This window comes from Triturus cristatus, chromosome 2_2 (genome assembly GCF_964204655.1).
Source record: "Triturus cristatus chromosome 2_2, aTriCri1.1, whole genome shotgun sequence".
NCBI lineage: Eukaryota > Metazoa > Chordata > Amphibia > Caudata > Salamandridae > Triturus > Triturus cristatus.
Window position 1 is genome coordinate 1,189,298,767 of NC_140582.1, and position 17,653 is coordinate 1,189,316,419.

General features: G+C 49.4%; 1 protein-coding gene across 5 annotated transcripts in view; it reads right to left on the reverse strand.

Moving 5' to 3' along the window:
• Positions 1 to 17,653, reverse strand: part of LOC146863351 (uncharacterized) — an 80,959-nt gene that overhangs the window by 50,175 nt on the left and 13,131 nt on the right. For 2 of the 5 annotated variants that reach the window (XM_085642778.1, XM_085642777.1), the window contains exon 2: positions 5,845 to 5,940. The exons of the other annotated variants lie outside the window; for them this stretch is intronic. The gene's annotated coding sequence lies outside the window, so the exon portion shown is untranslated. The remainder of the gene's footprint in view (positions 1 to 5,844; positions 5,941 to 17,653) is intronic. 5 annotated transcript variants of the gene reach the window in all.

Sequence of the window (17,653 nt, forward strand, 5' to 3'; positions counted from 1 at the left end):
AAAACCAAATACCGGTTTCATTTTCGTATGTCATTATTAAAAATACTACTGATTAATTAGTAATTACTAAAGATTTGTCGAGTCTTGTCTAACCAACCTTATTAACAGAAGAATTACACGTGGGAATGCAATTGCATGGCTAAAATAATAAGTGAACTAAGTTGGTGAGCGAATTGACAGTATAGATGTTGCTTATGTGATGTTATTGTGTTTTGCGCTTATAATAAATATGCATTAATGGCTTTTGATGTCGCAAATGGCTAGATAAATACATACACATAAGGGTATTAGCAGGGGAATAACACTGTATAATCATTTCTATGTCGTAATTATGTTTTTGTGTTTTCTTCGCTTAAGTTGACCATTGTGGCCTGCTGTAAAATGGCCACCACCCGCAGCCTGCAGTCGAGTAGATGAAAATATTAAAAGAGGCTTTGCGCTGACTGCGACCCTGTCCTCTGATTGAACTGAAAAGCCATGTACATGACGACAAATCTGGGAGTGATGCCAGATGCCCCTGAAAGTGAAGAAAATGTTGCAACTTTAAAATCCAACCTGATGAACTTATAATGGTCCCATGGATGAGATACATTTTATCCTGAGGAGACATCCGTAGAAGTAACGAATTAGCTATGGACTTCTAATTTCTATTCAGAATTTGAAACTATCAATACATGGGAAAATTTAATGATGTAGCTTAATGTACCAAGACGACATATTTTCCACCAAACGAATGTTTTGAAAGTTATATTTGCAACATTTGGAATGTAAATTTTGGTATAAATATTAGTAGACTAGAGAGGTCTAGCACCACTTCTTCTTGAACCAATGATCAGAGGTCCCGACGCTGACGGAGAGGACGGTGACTCTACATGACGGCTAGGAAACTTTAACTATTTGCTGAGGACCAGTTCTGACTTAGAAAACGACTTTTAGCCAGAATAGGTAAATATGGAGAAAAATGATCTTGCATTTAATTGGCTTTTCTTACAATTTGATTTAAGATAAACAATATTCTGTTTGAATTACTGTGTCGGGTGGTTATTTTATTGTTATGTTTATTGAATATTTAGAGTGTTAAGTTGTATCACCAAGTCTATAGCAACTAGTTGATCTCATTGACCTCAGGGTACATGCAGATTGGTTAGGTATAGAAAAGTGTTTCCCTTATACATGGCACGGATAGAGTGGTAGGGTGAGTGTTGGTGTTATGGGCCCCACCAGCGTATGATGTGTGTGTGTGCCTTTGACTGTGAAATCACTCCGTCCGTGGAAGAAGAGGGGATTCGGAAGCTCCAATCTGCACCAGGGCTAGGTGTGTGCATATAATTGTGTGTGTGATGAAGTGCAAGGGAAATGTGACAGAATATGCTAGCGCTGTGGTACAAAGATCTTGCCTGCTTGTAGTAAAATGGCAATATTTGTGTGAATGTGAGTGAGAGATAAAATGCCTTCATAAGTGTGAGACCAGGAGTTTTATCAGCGTTGTAAGTGGGCCAGATTCCAGATTTATATGTGTAACAAGGTGTGGGAGGCAGGATGATGAAATCAGATTTGGCAAGTATAAGTTCAAAGTTCTCTGGGTGCTTAGCAAAAGCAGCCATTAACCACACAAAAGGAAAATTACACAGAGGAGAAGTGTCAGGTGCAGATGACTAGCTGTCATATCCAGGAAGAGGCGAAGGGACCAGGACTCAAATGGAATGGCCGCCTGTGATGAGCAGCAAGGAAGCAATGTCAGGTTTTTCAAGATGGCCGCAGTATTGCGGGCCAAGAATAACACAATGAGCGGTTTACCTGCCACACGAGGATCCTGGCAAGAGAAGATAGGAACTTCCAGGTCATTAGGACAAAAGAAGGAGGAGAAGCAAGGGGAAAGAGAGGAGGAGGAAGGCGGTGGAGGAGCAGTCAAGGAGGATGGGAGACGCAGGACCAGAGGAAGGGAACCTGTGACGTGAGGAACTGGCAAGTTCACACAGTGTACTCACCCGGCTGCCTACAGGAAGAAAGCGCTGGGTACAGTCTGCCACAGCCCCAGAGGAGGGCCGTGGTTTCATGCAAGTGCTGCACTCGGCACTACTGCATTGGGCAGACTGGGGTCTCTAAGGGTGTGAGAGTTCATGTATGCACCAGGGGATGAGCGGGCACCTACCCACTAATGGTTCACTAGGGAAACGTCTGTAGGAGCCGTGACACCACCCTTCCGCTGAAAGACCGTAAAGTCTTGGAACACACAACATACAGTGGACCTTGATGTGGATGCAGAATAGTAGGCCACTAATTCTGAATTTCAAGTGATAAGAAATCACAAAACAGACTGCTCTATGGCACAAGCAGGGCCGGCTTTAGGACAGCGCGACTGGTGCGGCCGCACTGGGCGCTGACCTGGGGAGAGAGCGCTGGCCTTGGGGGAGGGGGGCACTGTATTTAGCAATTACTTCCGATTTAAAAACACCTTTAGCAGAGTTCCTTATGCGTTCAGTTTTCAGGCAGCAATAAAAATGTCAAGATAACTCTTATGATTAATGTTCCTGCTAGAGAGAGAGATCAGAGTTTTGTCTAGTGCCAGTTTTGACTCGCCATAAAGTAGCACAGAGGGTTAATATGCCTGCTGCAAAGAATGCGTACCGTGCAGATCACAGATCTGTATTTTATGAGGATAGCAGAGTGGATTACTGCTTTTGTCACAGAGATCCTTTTCACACCACAGTTCATAAGATACAACCCTAATACAGAACAGAGACTGTTACAAACTGTAATCAAAGAGCTGCAAGCAAACTGCAGAAAACAGGTTAGGACGTTCTGTTTTTTCCCCCCAGTCTTTCATTATCTATTCCTAATGTTGTTGAAAAGTGTTTGTTTGGGTAAATATACATTGCTATTAGTAAAGTCAGCCTTTACCAGTGCTTTATAAGAAATGAAATGTATTCTGCCTGTTGGTCGTGAGGGAATCTGAGGGCGGCAGCAGCTCTAAAGCAGCCCTGGGCACAAGGCAAAGTAAATTCCACTGTAAAACACAGGCTGTATATGCAGTGCAATTATTGGGGCATAGGAGGAGCATGGTATCCTTACCCCACATAAGGAGCGTGGTATCCTTACCCCACATAAGGAGCGTGGTATCCTTACCCCACATAAGGAGCGCGGTATCCTTACCCCACATAAGGAGCGCGGTATCCTTACCCCACATAAGGAGCGCGGCATCCTTACCCCACATAAGGAGCGCGGCATCCTTACCCCACATAAGGAGCGCGGCATCCTTACCCCACATAAGGAGCACGGCATCCTTACCCCACATAAGGAGCGCGGCATCCTTACCCCACATAAGGAGCGCGGCATCCTTACCCCACATAAGGAGCGCGGTATCCTTACCCCACATAAGGAGCGCGGTATCCTTAGCCCACATAAGGAGCGCGGTATCCTTAGCCCACATAAGGAGCGCGGTATCCTTAGCCCACATAAGGAGCGCGGTAACTTCGCTCACATAAGGAGCGCGGTATCCTTACCCCACATAAGGAGCGCGGTATCCTTACCCCACATAAGGAGCGCGGCATCCTTACCCCACATAAGGAGCGCGGCATCCTTAGCCCACATAAGGAGCATGGTATCCTTAGCCCACATAAGGAGCGCGGTATCCTTAGCCCACATAAGGAGCGCGGTATCCTTAGCCCACATAAGGAGCGCGGTATCCTTAGCCCACATAAGGAGCGCGGTATCCTTACCCCACATAAGGAGCGCGGTATCCTTACCCCACATAAGGAGCGCGGCATCCTTACCCCACATAAGGAGCATGGTATCCTTACCCCACATAAGGAGCGCTGTATCCTTACCCCACATAAGGAGCGCGGTATCCTTACCCCACATAAGGAGCGCGGTATCCTTACCCCACATAAGGAGCGCGGTATCCTTACCCCACATAAGGAGCGCGGTATCCTTACGCCACATAAGGAGCGCGGTATCCTTACCCCACATAAGGAGCGCGGTATCCTTACCCCACATAAGGAGCGCGGTATCCTTACCCCACATAAGGAGTGCGGTATCCTTACCCCACATAAGGAGCGTGGTATCCTTACCCCACATAAGGAGCGTGGTATCCTTACCCCCACTGTGGTGTTCTGGATAAACTGCTGCTCCTAGAGAGGACATTCCTGGCACTCCACATAGAGTGCCTAATGAGGTGCACTGGGTGTGGATGGGTATGTTTTAGAGAGGTGTGTGTTTGGGGGAGTATTTGTGTGTGGGAGAATGGCGTGTAAGTGCTGGTGAACCCATACAAACACATCTGTGAGGAGCTTCGTGGCGCAGTCCCCGTATATTCAAGCAAGTGCATCAAAAACCTAAAGTTGCAGTTATATTTGCATGAGTGCACTGTATGACGTACCCGAGTAGCATGAGTGCACTGTATGACGTACCCGAGTAGCATGTGTGCACTGTATGACGTACCCGAGTAGTAAGGCACACGTGGAGTTAGAATAGTAAATACACCCCACATCAGTCAGCAACGGGTCCTCTTAGACAGTCATATATACAGCTCAATTTAGTTTGATTGAGTGTGAGAGTGTGAGAGAGTGTGTGAGTGTGAGAGAGTGTGTGAGTGTGAGCGAGAGAGAGCGAGTGTGAGAGAGAATGTGTGAGAGAGTGTGAGTGCGTTGATAAACACCATTTGGCAATGCCTCAGAATTTTTGCGCGTCTTGTTTGGCGATACAACTATTACAATTAATTTTGTCCTACTTTTTCGGAGACATTTTTCTAATTGCATTCCTCGGATCACACTGAACATATGAAAACATTCTCTTTGTGGTACCAAGCCTGTTCTGCTGGGGAGGTCAGTCTTCATGAAACAGCAGACACTAGGCCCAGGCATTCTGAGGCTTGCTCCAAAGACTTGAAACTCTGTCTCGCCGAGTCATTTCATCCCTCCATGTGGTCAGAAAACGGATGCCAAAACAGTCTAGTCCATCACCACCTTCTGTCCTTACATCTCAGAGCTTTAATTCCTCTCATGCTACTGCAGCTCTTTGAAAGGCACCCACTGCCAGCAGCAATATTCTGTGTATTTGTGTAGCGCACAACTCACCCGGGAGGGTATCGTGGCGCTCCTTTGCGAACTGCTGCACATTTGCATAGCTGTCAATCTGTATCTGTGCTCTGCGTGATATTTGTGTCAGTGGCTACTCTGTAAAGGGTTCCCTGCATGACTGGTTAACTCTATTTTTATAAGACTATTCACATTTGCGTTGTTACAGCATGAGCTATCCCTTTAAGACCAAATGTAAGTTTTCTGCATTTTCACTTAAGACTTGGGGCAGGATTTAGATTGGGGTGAATGGCCCGTTTCTTCTCCAGGGTAACAGAGTAAATCACTCCATCGAGCTGGCGGGCGTGCTGTCCAGATTTAGCAATGACCGCCACGCAGGCAGTCATCTCTTAGAGCATGGCCAGGACCCGCTGTCACGGAGGGGTCGGAGGGGTCTGAACACAGCGGAGACGGAGTAGACTCCGCCATTATGAAACCAAAGGTCCGTCCGTATCTAAATTCAGCAGGCGGACCATTAGGATGGCGTTAAGCAGCGGCGACAGGGTATGCTTACTGCCAACATATTATCGGGCCCTTAGTGCTTTTATGTAAAGCCCTCCGGCTCCTGGGGTGCTTTGCTCATCCTTTGCAGGGCTGCACAGACACCCCCCAACACCAGAGGGAGAGTGCGAGGGCTTCTTGCTGAAGCCCTCGACACTAAAAAGCAGATCCAGGGACCGCAGCGGAGAGGCAATAGTGGGGCTCAAAGCCTTGGACATAGAAAGAAGGACAATGGGACTTTTAAGTGGGATGCAGATAGCGTGCTCACCTTTGATGAAGTGACCAATCCTCTACAGCACTTCAGAGCACCGACAGCCAGACGCTCCAGAGCTTCCTTCACTTCTAACCTTGGTGTAAACTCAACCTTCGCACACAAAAAAAGAAAAGAAAAAAAAGAATAGATCAACATTCAAACTTTGTAACTTCATAAATATTTGCCTTTGTAACGTGTGTAAAATGAATGCATTGATTACAACGTTGAAAATGTGGGTCAAACAAGTAACAACGCAACACATCTTGTTCTTTTTGCAAACGCAAGACCTATTTGTGTGTCTTCAAGTATAGGAAATGCCAAAACATCTCAAATAAATACTAGCCAGGAAGCCAGAGGCTTCATCAGGATGCATTGTGTTTAGTATACAAGCCACAGTTTAGAGCCACAGAGTGGAATGAGGTCCAAATATTTTATGAATGACATTTCTACTAAACTTCTAAAAAAGGTTAATGGATGCATTATGTATAGGGAAAAAACAAACAGAAATCAGTGACGGTTGGACAACGACCAGCACCAGGACCCATGGCCCTACCCCCCACCAGACAGTGCACCATCAAGAAAATCCTAAACCTGGGCCCGAACGCCAAAACAACAATTGTGTCTCCTCCTCCCTACGATCCACCAACTTCAGCTGCCGACACGGCCACTTCTCCTGTGAAACAGCCTACGAAAGATTCCACACCACACCTGCCCACAAGACCAAGAACACCCTGTATCCTGCTCAATGCCCGCTAATTCTGCAAACATGTCACAGAAATCTGGGACACCATCACCACCCTCTACACAGACGGGTCCTTCATCACCAAAATATGACGCAACCACTCCACGAACTTCGACTTCACCACGCACTCCCGAAGGCTACAAGATGCAAAGACCACAATAAGAGGCACCCTCATCTACAGACTCCAGGGACCTCGAGCAACATTCTGCGAGGCCATCTGTGAGAAGTTGGCCTGGTATATGCTGTCCACTAGTTATAGTGGGCACCTTGCAACACTCCAAACAACCCTTATTGATGATTAGGTTTAAGACAACCTTTGTTGAAAGCTATCCTAGTGGTAAAGTCTTGAAGGAGTGTAAAGCAGCTTGGTTTACCAGACTATAACCTCTTGAATAACTAACTGAAAGGAGAACCACACAAGGTATATATATAAAATATATATGTATTTATTTCTAAACACTCTCTACTAACCTCTTTGTGAGATTAGAGTGCAAGGCACACAATAATACAGTTTTTAAACGACAGTAAAGAGCACAATATACAATGGGCCCCAGAGGGAGACCACAGTGCCTAGAGCACGTAGAATCGCTGGGACCCCAAGGAAGCACCCAAGGTAGTTACACAGGGGACCCATGGCGGACGCGTGCAGTGTGAGAACAGAGCCTCGAGCTCCGTACAATCCTATGGGAAAGTCGCGGTTGGAATTTTAGAGTTTAAGGACACTTAGGAGAGGACTTGGAGCAAGCCCTTTCAGACTTAGAAGGTTCTAAGGCCAGCACCCACATGAGCACCGGAGTACCCGTGTTACCTAACGCAGGGAAGCCGGGTGCATAGGTGTCAAATGGTGTCGGGAATCTTCGATGTCGTCAATGGAGATTTGCTGCAAAGTGCTGCTGCCGTGTCCGGTGTGATCCAAGCCTGGATCGAAGATGTGAAGAACCTGAAAGCAGAGGGGACAGAGTCTGGGTCACTTGCCAGTGACCAGGGGCACAATAGACGAATGCCCACCGATGTCAGGTGTTTCAGGTGCGGTGAGGTGAAGTTTGACTCCACTGCCACGGAGACCAGGAAGAGTCAATGACGACCACAGTTTGCAAGCAAACTGTCCCATGAAGGATGTCGAGTGCTGGAGGGGGGAGGGTGGGGGGGGGTTGGATCGGTATCCGGATTGGAGACCAACAAGCCTTTGCAACGGCAACCCACGCGGTGAGAGTAAAACGGCTTCGGTGTGGACCAACAAGGTCCTGTGGACTCCCCAGGTAATGGAGAGTCAGGGCACGTCTGGAGCAACCAGGTAAGCCTATTGAAAGTCAAAGTACCCTTCTCAGGGACCTACAAGTCGACGGACAAGGAATCGCGAAGGGACCTCGAGAGGAATCACTAGATACCAGCATACGGGTCACTCAAGAAGTGTAGGCCAGTAATCTTCGGTGAATTCACTGCTCGGGGTCTGGACTACAAGTAGCCCAAAGCACAGCCTCAGGGATCACCAAGAAGCATATGCTGATACAAATGTGTACATTGTCCAGGGGTTCGGGTTGCACGGTCCCCACAAGGGCTTTGGATCTCAGAGTTGCAGAGAACACGGATCAGCCTCGGGGAAGCTTGGAAACCCACCTCCTGTGTTGCAAAGTCTTCGGAGTCCTTCAGGAGCTGCGTAGATGCAAACCAGACAGATGCGTCTTTGGTGCCTGACTTGCAGGGGAGTAACTCCTTTACTCCAAGGGAGATTCTTCGGTCATCCAACCTCGTGTAGCTAGTAGAAGTTCTGGGATTCTGTAGCAGAGTTTCGTCCAGGTAAATCTAAAGTCCTGTAGTCAGGGGTTCCTACTTTATACCCAAGGAAGGGGTGGGACAAACTCTGGGGACCCACCTATGGGAGGGTCAGGACAGAGTGGTGGCTACACCCATGTCCTTTGTCCAGTTTCGCTCCACAGCAGGGGCTGATAGCCCCTGCAACCGGTTTGAGCTGGACTATGCACAGAGACACCAAATGTGCAGATATCAAAGCACCCTCAGAGTGCACCCACCCAGCCCCAATACACTAAAGCCTGTCTGGGAGGTGGTTACAGGAAACCTATTGTCCAGGCCTCCCCTGCCGGAGTTTTGTCCAGCAGTAGGAGAGCAGACTCGTGTCTGTGGCTGGCAGCATCCATTTTGTGATGCCAGGGTCTGTGAAGCTGGTACCGGGTGTACCGGTGCTGTCAGGTTTTTCCCTCTAGTAGGGTGGAATCATACCTCCCACACCAGTTACTGGTGTGGAGATATGATTCTAAGGTGCTTGACACCAAACACAACATGTTTCCGTGCAGCCATTCCAAAGTTAGCATTTACCGCAAGGTTATAATGCACTTAAGAGTATATGGTTTGGCTGCATCACAAACCACCCCGGAATAAAGGTTCCGAAGGCTGCAGAGGGGCTCAGCTCATGCATGGGCACCCTCTCACATAAAACCCAGCACCCTGCCTTCAGGATTGATAAGGCCTGCCATAGGGGTGACTGATAGGTTTATATGTGCAGTGATATGGAGAGATGTAGGGAACCTATATCTCAGTAAGGGGTGCATACACCACCTTACAAAGGCTGCTGTAGCTGACCTGTTGTGTCATTTTAAATGGTTTCCCAGGGGTGGCACAGTACATGCTGTAGCCCCTGGTAGACCTACCTATGGCCTGGGTACATAGTATACCATATACTAAGGACTCATAAGGGTACCCCAGAATCCAATCTGGAGTTCACCTAAAGTACATGTAATCAATTTAAAGGGGAAAGCAGAAAGGCCGGGGTCCTGAATAGCAGGATCCCAGCCAGACTAAGTCAAAAACCAGCAAAACACCAGGAAAAAAGTGGGGGCAACCATGCAGTCAGATTCCACCTTCCTACACCATCCTCAACCTCATCGCACCCTAGCAATTGACTTCCAACACTATGCCCTACTTGGCAACCTCAACTTCCACATCGACGACACCAACTCAATCTCCCTCCTGGATAACCTCAATAACATTGGCCTCACTAAACTGGTCACCAAACACACACACAAAGTCGTACACACACTCGACCACATTTTCACCTCCAGCAACAGAATCAAATTCAACTGGTGAAAGGAGACTGCCAGGTGGGCGGGGAAGGTATATATACCTGGTCGCCCCCACCCACTGTTGCACCGAAAGTGACGCGGCGCAAACGCGACCCAGAGGGTCCCAAGCGCTTCAAGGGGGGGGGGGGGGGCGGAGGGGAATTCTGTGCCATCATGTGGCCGCAGTCAGCCACAGAATCAAATTCAGCCACATCACAGAACTCACCTGGACTGACCACACCATTGTACACTTCACTATCACCGGTGCCCAGCACACCATCAACAGGCAACAGATCTCCTCCCACAGTAGCTGGAGCAAAGTCTCCAAATCTCAGTGCTCAGAGGCCCTCACCACCTCCCAACCCAAGGCCTCAACAGACCTTAATCAGGCTGCCCAGAACTTCGCTGCCTGGATCACCGACCGCACTGACAGATTCACCCCACTGAAACCTACACAATCCCAAAAGACCTCCAAAAATGCACGGTGGTACATCCCAGAAATCAGGACCACCAAGCATAACTGCCACCAACTCGAGAAATGATGTCGCACCACCAAGAACCCCGCCGACAGACCAGCTCACAAAACAGCCCTTAACAGCTATCACCGACACAACAAAAAAAGCCAAGAAAGCAGCCATCACCACCTGCATCAACTCCGTGGCCAACCGCACAAAGGAACTCTTCAAAGTAGTCAAAGAATTCTCCAACCGGACATCCACAAAACACCGTCCACCCCTCCCAAGAACTCTGTAACTCCCTCTCAGACTACTTCCACAGCAAGATCGCCAAAATCTACAACAATTTCAACCTCCAACCCGCCAACCTCAAACCCAACCAACCAGTGAACATCAGCCAAATAATTACCACCTTGTCTCCACTCACCACCCGGACCACCTCAGCCATTAGGTTTTCCATCCACTCCGGGGCGCCCAACGACCCCTGTCTCCACCACCTCTACAACCTCACTATGAATTCAATCAGCATGCAACCCACCAGCATCCTCAGCATCTCCATCTCCACAGCAATCTTCCTGGACAGATGGAAACATGCAGACATCAGACCCATCCTAAAGAAAGCCTTAGCTGACCCAAGCGATCTCAAAACATATTGTCCGATCTCCCTGCTCCCCTTACCGAGCCAACATACTCAAGAAAGCCATCAACCAGCAGCCCTCCGAATTTCTAGAACAAAACCACCTAGTGGATGCCTCACAATCAGGATTCGTGCCAACCACAGCACTGAGACCAAGTTGATTGCCACAACAGATGACATCAGAACATTCCTCGACCATGAAGAAACTGTGGCCCTTATTCTCCTTCACCTCTCCACGGCGTTTGACACTGTCTCCCACTACACCCTTATCAACAGACTCCACAACATAGGCTTACAGAAAGACGCCCTCAAGTGGATAGCTTCCTTACAGGATGCACACAGAGCATCCACCTGCCTTCCCTCACCGCCGCACCGAAAGACATCAAATGCGGTGCACCACAACGATCACCCCTCAGCCCCACCCTGTTCTACAGCTACATGACCCCCCTTGCAGACGTCGTCAGATCCCATGGACTCAACATAATCTCCTATGCAACAGATCCGAACGCTCACCAAGGACCCCTCCAACGCCAAATACCAACTTCTGCAACGCATTGACCAATGTAGCCAAAATTGATGAGACAGCTGCCTCCAATCTCAACTCTCAAAACTGAAGTACTGATCTTCGGAAAGACCACCTCCACATGGGACCACCGCTGGTGGACTGCAGAACCTGAACCTACACCCACACCGACCGACCATGCATGCAACCTCGGCATCATCCTGGACAACCAACTGATTATCAATCAATCACGTGTTTGTTGAGCGTGACTACTCACCCATAAGGGTCGCAAGGTGCTGGGGAGGAGAGGAGGTGCAGGTTCCAGTCCATCAAGGAGGGGGTCTGTTGAAGAGCCAAGTTTTGTGGTTTCTCGTGAAGATGGAGAGTGATGTTGTCTGTCTGAGGTGGAGTGGAAGGGCGTTCCAGGCTCTGGCCGTGAAGAAGGAATAGGAGTGGCCTCCTGATCTGGTCTTTCTGGCGTGGGGGACCACAGCGTAGGAGAGCTGGGCTGATCGTAGGGTCCTTTGGGGTGCTTGGAATTTGAGTTGGCTGTTCAGGTATGCTGGTCCGGTGTTGTGGAGGGCTTTGTGTGCATGGGTGAGGATCTAGAAGGTGATGCTAGTCTCGATGGGGAGCCAGTGGAGTGTGCGCAGGTGCTGGGGGATGTGGCAGTGTCTTGGCAGGGTGAGGACCAGTCTTGCGGGGGTGTTCTGGATGTTTTGTAGCTTGCGGGTGAGGTTTTTGTTTATTCGGGCGTACAGTGCATTGCTATAGTCGAGTCTGCTGGTGACCAGTGCATGAGTGATGGTCTTTCTGTGCTTGAGGAGGATTCATTTGAAGGTCTTGCGTAGGGTTTGGAAGCAGGAGGATGCAACGGAGTTGATCTGGCGGTCCATTTTGAGCTCAGAATCCAGGATGATTCCAAGGTAGCGTGCGTAGTCCGTGGGGGTGGATGGGCTTCCGAGAGCGGGGGGTCGCCAAGTGTCGTTCCAGGCCTCGGGGTGTGGGTCCATGTTTTGTTGGTGTGGAGTTGTAGGCAACTGCTTTTCATCCATTTGGCGACAGCTTCCATGCCTTCTTGAAAGTTGTGTTTGGCTGCGTTGGGTTCGTTGGATAGGGAGAGGATGAGTTGGGTGTCGTCTACATATGAAACAATGTTGAGTCCGTAGGTTCTGACGATGGGGGCGAGCGGAGCCATTTAGAAGTTGAAGAGTGTGGGGCTGAGGGAGAACCCCTGGGGTACTCCGAAGGTGGTGGGTGTAGGGTCCGAGAGGAAAGGAGGCAGTCTGACCCGCTGCGTTCTGCCAGAGAGGAAAAAGTGGATCCAGTCAAGGGCCTTGTCCTGGATCCCTGCGTGGGAGACTGTGTCATAGGCCGCTGAGAGGTCGAGGAGGATGAGGGCTACTGTTTCTACTTTGTCCAGTAGGAAGCGGATGTCGTCTGTTGCGGCAAGGAGGGTGGTTTCTGTGCTGTGGTTTTTTCTGAAGCCGGATTGGGAGGAGTCGAGGATGTTGCGCTCTACGATGAAGGTGGCGAGTTGGCTTTCTCGATGACTTTCGCTGGGGACGGGAGCAGGAAATCGGGTCTGTAGTTTTTGAGGTCGGTGGGGTCTGCCGGGGGCTTCTTCAGGGGGGGGGGGGGTTGACCTTGGCGTTTTTTCAGTCGTCGGGGAAGGACGCGATTGCCAGGGAGCGATTGATGGTGTGACGAAGCATGGGTGCGATGGTGTCGGCGGCTCTGCTGAAGATATTGTGGGGACAGGGGGTCCGTGGGGGCCCTGGAGTGGATTGACTTCATAGTCTTCAGTGGTGAGGGCTGCCCAGTTGCCAATCGTTGGTTTCAGGAAAGAATGCTACGTCCGGGGTGGTTCTGTCGAGGAGGTCCCAGATTTCGGCTGGTGACGTTAGCTTGCAGTTGTTGTTGTGGCCTGGGTTGAGTGCATGGAGTACAGCTGGGTTGTAGAGTTGGCGGTGCGGAGCGGAGGTCCAGGGTTCCTGGCGCTGGTTGCGGTCGGGTGCAGACGGGCTTGCCTATGGCGCGCCAGCGCTGCGGCCGCCATAAAGCCAGGGTCGGGGAAGGCTGGACAGCTGGGAGGCAGGAGCGGGGAGTGGAACTGGTTTGGGCTGATCGCGCTGGGGGGGGCCGCGGGGGCCGCGGGGGCAGCAGCGGCAGGAAAAATGGGGTAAAGCAAGCAATAGAGGAAGAAAGTAAAGAGTAATAAAAAAGGGTGAAAAAGAAAAGAAAAAGATATGAAGAGTAAAAGGGTGGGAAGAATAAAGGGTGAAAACGGAGAAGGAAGCAGAAGAAGAGTGCTAAGCAGAATGAAAGGGTGAAAAACGGAGCAGAAAGCAGAAGAAGAGTGCTAAGAAGAGTGAAAGGGTGAAAGAGCTAAAGGGTGAAAAACGGAGCAGAAGGGGCAGGACCACCAGAGATTAGGCGCAGGTATAACCTGCGGGTGGATGAGGGCCTCGAACACCAACACTACGGGAGTGCAGGGGCTCAGGAGAGGCCTCACTTAATGGTGGAGCTGCAAGGGTGGGAGAGCAGTTCCACTGATAATGAGTCAGTGGTCTTGACTCATGAAATGACAAGTCAAGGCAGTCGCCTCCTCCTGCTTTCACACACTCCGCATGCTCTACAGAATCTCCAGATGGATCGCAACCAATGCCAGAAAGACCATCACCCAGGCCCTCGTCACCAGACGCCTAGACTATGTTAGTGCCCTCTACATCAGAATCTCCACTAAGCTCCTCAGAAGACTCCAGACCATAGAGAACACTGCACCTCCCCAAACGAACCCACAATACAACCCACCTGAGAGACCTCCACTGGCTACATCCACAAGAGATGCCTGCTCAAGATCCTCATGCATGCCTAAAAAGACCTCCACGACCTAGGACCTGCCTAGATCAACCACCGACTGAACTTACAGCAGCCCTCCACACATCCGAGCTCCTGTTCATTTGCCCTCACACCCCCTGCATCTGTCACAGACCCAGCAGTGGCCGCTCCTTCTTCTAAGTCACAGCCAAGACCTGGAACGACCTTCCCATCCCGCTTCGTACAGCCCCCTCCCTGGCAGACTTCAGAAAGAGACACAAGACCTGGCTCTTCGATGGAGACACAGCGCTGAGATACCCTGAGGGGTGACAGTGTTGCGCTTTACAAATACGGTTTGATTGATTATGAGTTTGTGAGCCTTAAGATTAAATACTCCAACATTTCCCATTATGTATATAGATAAAAGAACATTGACTGAAAGAATGTATTCAGTATGTTTCGGTGCATTGTCCTCCTCAAGGACTGCAGTGTCCAACAGACTACACACATTTCTTTTTCTTAGGCCTACATTAGATGCTCTTTTTTCGGAGGTAGAGTATTCTCTAAGGTCACGAAGGCTGGTCCTGTTGGCACATGCACATCTGTTCCAGCTGTTGGAGAAGGATAGCAGACATTGTAAAGTGAGAGTCAGGAAGAGCTACAAGAAGTGACACTTACAAAGTTGAAAAGTTGAGCAGTCTATTGAAGAGCACCAGCCAGAAGAGTCTCCTCAACAGAAAAACATGCTGGGTCGCAGAAAAAGAGGCCAGCACAGGGTCACTGCAGAAGGGACCTTCGATTGACAGCCAGAAAAATATTTAGACGTTTTTTTAAAAAAAAGCATTAAAAAAAAAAAATGTAATCAAAAATGCTTTTCATATCAATGTTTTTAAACAGCTAAATTAGTTCTGCCAAATGAAACTTGAGTAATCATTTTTTGGCCTCCAAATGATGAAATCACAAGTTGGTTCTATCTTGCAACAAAGCATCTAGGGTGGCACATGCACAGGGGCCTGCTTCAGGAAGCTCTGCCATAACTGACCTCTCACGTTAGCGGATGACAGCTAATGGGGAAACAGCCTGACCATGCAGGCCTGAGTCTAACGATGACCCCAGTCCTCAGAACCTGACATTTAATACCAACAAGGGGAACTTATATAGAGAGTGCCCCGGGACCGCAACGAGGATGTGCGCCAACTTTGTGCGCACCCAGGCGCTTTGATATTTCAGAAGGGGTCGCAGACAGTTGTGTGGCCCCTTCTGAAATACAGATAGCATTGATGCACAGCTTGTGCCAGCGCTATCATAAAAGGGCATTCCCTCATTTGCATGGGGAATGTGCCCCCTGAAAATGAATGAATCACTGTGCCTCTGTGCACAGGCTGTATTATGGATGTGGGCTAGTAAGCAAACATGCCTTTAGGAGGTGCACTGAATGTGTGCCACAAAGAGGTGGCACTCTTTCAGTGTGCCTCCCATAGGCAGCCCTCTGGGGGAAAAAAGGGGGTCCCAGGAACCCCCCAGACATCCCCTTGCACTCACTGCACCCGCTTTCAAGCGGATCTATCTTCCCTCTTAAAAGTGCAGATGCGTTGCTTCCTTCACAGTGAAATACGAAGCGGCTTTGAAGCTGCCACTCTGTATTTCACTTGAATGCGTGGCCCCAAGAGCAGCACTTGTTTGCGGCTGCCCTAGGGGTAATCACAGTAATACGGAGCACTCTCCTTTTTTGCGTACAGAGCGCCTATTTAAAAGGTGTGCCGTAACCCAAACAGAGAAAGTGCACCGTATATTTAATATGACCCCTGGAATGCATGCAACACCTGCTGCAGCAGTTTATTTACAGCTACACTTGTAAGAGCAGGTCGTACTTTGCCCCTTGAGCCTGGATCATTCAAGTGTGAATTTTAGAAGTGCAGATGTGAGGAAAATGCATTCCAAATGTTTCCGTTTGCCTACAAAGTTACAGCTTTATGCAGATTAGCCTCAGCTGCGCTGCAATTTGCACACCACCCCAAAACTATCCTGGGAGCATCCATAACTTCCCCGTCCCCCCCAAATGTTATGTTAAGGTATTTGTAGAGCACATGGCTGCCCCAGCAATGGGACGTCCCAGTGCTGAGATGAGCACCGAGTGAAACAACAGAACAGAGGAGAGTTTAGCTTTGGGTGAATAGCCAAATCTTCACCAGCCTTCTGAAGGCAAGGTGGTCAGGGGTGCTGCAGATGCGGCCCACAACACTGATCACCCTAACCATTATAGCTCGCCCCCCGGCACCTCCAACAGAGTCACCCCCAGACCTCTGCTCACCTCCCCGCCAGCCATCTTCCATAACCGCGAGCTTGTTATGCCTCCATAGACACTAGAGTCGGCTTAAGCTAACCTCTCTTCCCTTCCACCTTTATATGCCACCTGTTATGTTATGTTATGTTATAAGAAATTTGTAGAGCGCACGTACACCAAAAGGTTTCATGGCGCTAATTGAGGCCCGGTGACACGGCAGGGAGGCTAGTTGTAAGATAGTGCAAACAACTGTGTTTTAAGGGCTTTTCTGAAGCCCATAAGGTTGTCCTGTGTTCTGATGTCTGGGGGCAGCGAATTCCAAAAGCAGGGTGCAAGGGAAGAGAATTTGAGCCCTCCTTGGCGTTTAAGTTTGATGGTCGGAATGGCGAGCAACCTGAGGTTGCCAGACCGTAGGGTGCGACTTGGGGTGTATTTCACGATGCGGCTACTGAGGAATTTGGGTCTCCTACAATGCAAGGCTTTGAAGAGGAGGCACCCGGTCTTAAAAGCTGCACGCTGTGCGACTGGGAGCCAGTGCAATTTAGCCAGCAGAGGATTGGCTGAGTGCCATTTGGGTTGTTTAAAAATTATCCTGGCTGCCTGGTTCTGTACCATTTGAAGGCGTTTAAGCAGAGACATGGGCAGGCCAAAGTAGATAGAGTTGTAAAAGTCAAGACGCGATAGAACTAGAGCTATGATTGCCTAAGTGAGGGCCGAGGGGGTAAGAAAGTAAGCTATTTTCCTGAGTTGGAAAACGCATGAGGAAACCACCGACCCTACCTGACCTCTAAGCGAGAGATCGGAGTTCAGTGTCACTCCTAGACTTTTCATTGAGGGGGAGGGAGTGGGGTGTGGTTCGAGATCGGAAGGCCAGAAGTGGGGGCCCCACATGGTTGCGCTGTTACCCGGCAAGATTAGTTCGGTTTTGCCGGGATTAAGTTTAAGGTGGTTGGAGTTCATCCAGCGCTGGATGTGGAGCATGGTAGCTTGAAAATCGGAGGCTGAGTAAGGTCCACTGAGCGTAAAGACGAGTTGGAGATCGTCTGCGTAGTTAAATGTAGTGACCTTCATATGTTTTAGGGAACTGATGAGGGGTCTGAGGTAAAGATTGAATAAGAGGGGGGAAAGGGAAGATCCATGAGGAACCCCGCAGGAAGAGTCCAACCTGGGTGCGGTGAAGGGGCAGAGATGAACTGCCTGCGTTCTGTCCTCAAGGAATGACTTGATCCAGTTGAATGCAGAGCCTTGTATGCCTGCCTGTTTGACACGGGACAGGAGAATGTGATGGTCCACCATGCCTGATGGAT